This window comes from Herpailurus yagouaroundi, unplaced genomic scaffold, assembly GCF_014898765.1.
Source record: "Herpailurus yagouaroundi ecotype Mexico unplaced genomic scaffold, PumYag 196, whole genome shotgun sequence".
Classification (NCBI taxonomy): Eukaryota; Metazoa; Chordata; class Mammalia; order Carnivora; family Felidae; genus Herpailurus; species Herpailurus yagouaroundi.
Genome location: NW_024412427.1, coordinates 12,745,021 through 12,751,020, shown reverse-complemented (window position 1 = coordinate 12,751,020; position 6,000 = coordinate 12,745,021).

The window sequence follows — 6,000 nt, the reverse complement described above, 5'->3', positions numbered from 1 at the left end:
ATGCCAGGAGCAGAGCCTCAGGACAGAGTTTCCCTGGCTGAGAAGGCACGGGCGGACTCATTTCCCCGGGCAAAGGAAAGTCAATGGGGCTGTGCAGGGAGCGAGAGGCTCTTCGGGAGATGCAGGGTCCCTTCACCTGCTCACCAGTGCCACCTCATAGGCATCATGCTAAAACTTTTACAGGGTAGCAAAGTGGTTAAGACCACGGCTTAGAATTTAATCTCGGCTCTCGGCACACTTCCTGGCAGTACGACCTGGAATAATTATTCTGCCTCTGTGGCCCTCAGTTTCCCCGTGTGTCACATGGAGATAACACCGCTTTCTACTTCGTAAAGGGGACGCAAGCATCAGTGTGTAATAATATGTGTAAAACACTCAGCCCAGTGCCTGGCACAGGGTTATTCCCTTGATGGCTGTGACTAGCATGCTTAGTTAATAATAACTAATGAATAATACCTGGCCAGACTCTGTGTACCTGTCTAGGCAGGTATATTTAAAGCAGATATTTCAATGGCCCACTTTTAGGTTTGAAAGGCATAAAAGAATTCCTTCTGTGGGTCGACTGGGGCAGAGAGAAATCTGGGTGTTCCAGCAGAAAATGAAAGATGAGGAACCCACTTTGCAAATGAAGGTGGCCTTTAATGACACTACAATTGAGACTGAGTAGTTTACAATAGAGTTCTTTCACATACCTGGGCTCAGAGAATGCCGGCAGTCACTCCAGGAAGCAGTCATTACTATTATTATTATTCCAATCAGACTGGGAGTTGACTGAGGCTCAAACTCCTTAGCATAGCACACAAGGTGGGGGGGGGGGGGGGGGCCCCCGGGGGGGGGGTTGAGCTGGGAGTCTAGTTCCAGCTCTGCCACCGGCCAGTTATGGCTTTCAGGCAAACCTCCTTACCTTGCACAGCCTCAGTTTCCTCAACTATTATATGGGGCTCATCATACTATCCACTGCTTGTGCATCCAGCGGTGAACTGGGTTTGCCTTGGCAGCCTGGAACCCAAGGGACAGGGCTATGTGATGCTGGGGAGGCAGCGAGAGCTTTTTTCTCTGCACCTGCCAAGAGCTGGGACAGCAGGGGATAGGAGCAGCATGAATTCATGTATTTTTGGGAGCCGCCTGGGTGGCTCAGTTGGTTAAGCGTGATTTCGGCTCAGGTCATGATCCCATGGGTTCGTGGGTTTGAGCCCCGCATCAGGTTCTCTGCTGTCAGCGTGGAGCCGGCTTGAGATCCTCTGTCTCCCTCTCTCTCTGTCCCTCCCCCGCCTCTCAAAAATAAAAATAAACATGAAAAAAATAACAATGTATTTTTTAAATTTACTAAGCATGTTTATGGTTGTTATGGTTCAAAATGCCCTCTGTATGTCAACTTATACGATTCTCACGACAATCCTATGAAGTGCTCTTATTACCTCCATTTTATAGATGATGAAATCAAGGCATAGAGAGATGAAGTCACTTGCTCATAAAAACACCTACCACATGTGAAAAACCTATTATGCAACAAGCACAGTGCTTAGCACTTTGTATGTTACTAAAAACCTGTAGCTGCTTTGAGAGTTGAGAAAATAGTGGTAGAATTCAACACAAGTACCATATTTAACCACAACTTAAGTGTAAATCCATCAATGTGTTGATTAGCATGATATTTACGTGTGCTTTAAAATTTTTTTTTTCATTGTTTAGTTATTTTGAGAGACAGAGAGAGAGAGAGAGACAGAGCATGAGTGGGGTAGGGACAGAGAGAGGGAGACACAGAATCCGAAACGGGCTCCAGGCTCCGAGCTGTCAGCACAGAGCCTGACGCAGAACTCGAACCCACAAACACAGAGATCATGACCTGAGCCGAAGTCAGATGCTCATCCAGATGCTCATCCGACTTAGCCACCTAGGGGCCCCTTTGTGTGTGCTTTGTAAAAAAATTTATTTAAGTAATCTCTACACCCAGTGTGGGGCTTGACCTCAAGGCCCCTAGATCTAGAGTCACATGCTCTACCCACTGAGCCAGCCAGGTGCCCCTGTGTGGTTTCTTTTTATATTTTAGTTTTTAATTTAATTTAAATTAATTTTTGAGAGACAGAGAGCATGAGTGAGTGAGGGGCAGAGAGAGAGGAAGAGAGAGAGAATCCCATAAGGGGCGGAGAGAGAGAGAGAATCCCAAGCAGGCTCTGCACAGTAAGGAGCCCAAAACTGGGACTGGAGCTCACCCAGTGCGGGGCTTGACCTCACCTGAGCTGCAGTTAGATCCGTAACCAACTGAGCCACCCAGGCACCCCTGGTTCACTTTTTTAACGTTAATTTTTGGGGGGCATCTTTTTATTTGCATAAGCTCTAGTTTACAGAAGAGTTGTAAGACTAGTACAAGGAACTCATGAATGAATGCCTTAGCTAGATTTTCCATTTGTTTACATTTTGCTCCATTTGCTTTATGCGTATATATACGCATATTATTGTTTCTGAACCATCTAAGAGCAAATTGGTGATATTGTGCCCCTTTACCTCTAAATACTTTAGTGTTTATTTCCTAAGAGCAAGGACATTCCCTTATCTATGTGTTTTTTCAGATGACGAAACAAATGACCTTTAATCACAGAATTTTTGTTGTTTCCTTATAAACATTGATTACCATCGTGAGTATAATTGTGATCTGCTTAGATAAATTTTTATTTTTGCTTACTATTTATTTTTAAAGATTTTATATTTATTCTTATTACTATTTTTAAAGACTAAAATTTTTTTTAATGTTTATTTATTTTTGAGACAGAGAGAGACAGAGTGTGAGTGGGGGAAGGGCAGGGAGAGAGGGACACACAAAATCTGAAACAGGCTCCAGGCTCTGAGCTGTCAGCACAGAGCCTGTCCCGGGGCTTGAACCCACGAACCATGAGATCATGACCTGAGCTGAAGTCAGACACTTCACCGACTGACCCACCCAGGCGCCCCTATTTTTAAAGATTTTTTTTTTAAGTTTATGTATTTATTTTGAGACAGAGAGAGAGCAAGTGAGCAGGGCAGGGGCAGAGAGAGGGAGGGAGAGAGAGAATCCAAAGCAGGCTCTGTGCTGATCCTATCAGCGTGGCAGCCCATCATAAGGCTCAAACCGTGAGATCATGACCTGAGCCGAAATCAAGAGTCTGTTGCTTAACCAACTGAGCCACCCAGGAGCCCCTTAGAGATTTTATTCTTAAGTAATCTCTATACCCAATGTGGGGCTCGAACCCACAACCAGAGATTAAGATTCAAATGCTCCAGCGACTGAGCCAGCCAGGCACCCTAGCTACATGTTTTTTTTAAACATCAAAAAGCAAAATCTTGGGGAGTCTGGGGGAAGAAAGAAAAATCTTTCATAAAAATATTTCTTTGGGGCCTGGAGCCTTGTCTGTCCAACTGGGTAATCCAGCATCAATGTTTTCATTTAAGGTCATTTAATGCTCCCTGTGCCAATGAAGTATTTTCTCTCTCTGGCTGGGGAAACCGAGGCTCAGAGAGACCAGGTGATTTATCAGATTCAGGCAACTTTGGAGGTGGGATTCCAACCACAGTGTGTGATGAAAAATCCCTTTCTAGGACACGTGGGTCCATCCTTCCGAGAATGGGTCCCCCACCCTGGAGGAGGGGTGTGGTGTGGGAGATGTAGATGGCATGCCCTACCACTCAGACAGTGAGAGGAGCACTGGACACAGTCAGGGGACCTGGGTAGCAGCCCAGACCACAGTGTGACTCCACATTCCTGCAGCCAAGGCCAAGGCAGACTTGCTGAGCTCCCTTTCAAATCCGCATTATGTAAACCTTCCTCCTTTAGGTAAATGCGCCACCCTTCACCCAGGTGCTCAGGCTGAAATTCTAGGGGCCATCCGTGGTGCCATCCTTTCCTCTACCCCCTGGAGCCATCAGCACTACTTGCCCCAATCCCCACAGCCTATCCCAAATTCAGTCCCTTCTCTCCACCTCCTCTGCTCCCACCGTGGTCCAGGCTACCATCCTCAGTTTTCCAGACCAGGTCCCTTCCCTGTCCATCTCCCCACCTGGATGTGTTTTAAACATCTGAGTCAGATCGTGGCTCAAATGGTGACATCCAAATCCCCTGCCATGGCTTACTAGGTCCCACAAGACCTGGCCACCTATTATTTCTCCCCTCCTCACTCCCTCAGCCCTGGCCACACTGGTGTCCTGCTTGTCCCTACCACATGCTGTCCACAAGCTGGATCCTGACCTAGGTCTTCCCCTGGCTACATCAGTCTTGTCTCCATTTTATCTTCTTCCCAGATTGATCTTATTCTCTTATTTCCTTATATGTGTTCATTTTCTGATGCTCTCCACCCAGCAGGTAAGCTATGGGCTTTCTTGTCTCAATTTCTAGCCAGCCACCTGCCACATAGCAGGTGCTCAGTCAAGGTCAGGCTGCCTGGCTGACCCACTTTGCACAAGTCCATCTCTTCTCTGGGCCTCAGACCCCTCATCTGGAATGGGGTGCCTGATTCTCCTTGCCCTGACTCCTCATGGAGTGGCTGTGAAGTTCAAATGAGGTGGTGACCATGACCAATGAACTTTGCAAATTATAAAGTGCTGTGCCCTAGGGAGACGTCATGCCATTTTTCCTTCACCCATTCTGGCATTCCTTCCTTTCCAGATGATAGGACTCAACACTTGCTCGTTCGGATCCTCTACTTTTTTTCTGAAGTTAGGTGGTCTGCTTTTGCCAGAGATGTCTGCATGTTCTGGAAAACCACCCCTTTGGCACCTAACCTAGGCCTCCCAGGCACTCCTGGTGGGACAGACATCTTTTTCCATGTGGCAGATCTTGGTTTATGGATCAGAAAATGGGCCCACCAGCCCTCCCCAAAGGCCCACCAGCTAATATATTTCTTTCCACTAACGGCATACCTCAGATGGGGGCCAAGCCCCAGGTCCTTTGAGAGATCCCATTCTTCCTACACCATCTGACTGGAAGCCAATTTTGGATGTTTGGGCCAGAGGCCAAGAAGATCTCGCTGCTCCTTCACGGGAGGCTCTCCCATTTCACTTTCATATTTCCTCAACCTCCATCCAGGTTCCTAGGTAGAACAAGATCCAATAGGTTTAGAAATGTTTGTAGCTTCTACAGAGTTTGCCATGTAGTAATTTGCAAAGGCCTGGTAAGAGATGAAGGGAGAAAGCTGTGGTTTTACTCAGAGATCTGGAGCCCTGGAGGCTGGAAACCTGTGTTCATTCATTCATTCAACAAACTTGCACTGGATGCCTCCTGTGGGCACTAGACATCCAGCTTGGAGCAAGATAGATGTGGTTTCTGCCCTCACGGAGGATAGTTTATGGTACCTGTGTCACAAGAAAAAAACAAGAAAAAGAAAGATGTAAACAAGGAAGTTGGCAAAACAATGTGAGAGAGCTCAGAGTGCTATCTAGGGAATGAAATAGGAGGGATGGAGAGGGGAGACTGTTATGTGGGGTGATCGGCGGCAGAGTGGGAAGGCCTCTCTAGAAGATGACCTTTTGGCAGAGAACAGAAGGGTGAAAGACTGGCCATGTAGAGATCTCTGGACAAGGAACGTCCAGGAACATGCTCTATGCGTTTCAGAGCAGAGTGGTGAGAAGGCTGCCTAAAGGGGGGGGGTGGGGGTGGGTGAGGAGGATAGGAGATGCAGAGAAAGGCAGGCAGGAGCCAGCTCCTATAGGGTCTTGCAGGCCATCATGTTATCACCCATTTGTTCTTTCACTCATTCATTCAATACATATTTATTAAGCACCTACTGTGTGCTAAGATACCCGGAGATCCATCCTGCCCTCACAGTCTAAAGTGTGGAGAGACACGCACGATAAGCAGACAAATAAATATATGAATATAAATACCAGGGTGCGATAAATGTTAGTAAGAGAGCCGTTTTCCAAAAGTTCAACGCCCTTTAAGGGCAGAGGCAGTGGAAAAACCTAACAGAGTGGGGCTTCTCCTTCTGCTGGTGAGGCCTGCGGGACCAGAGAACCCAGGCAGCCAAGGAC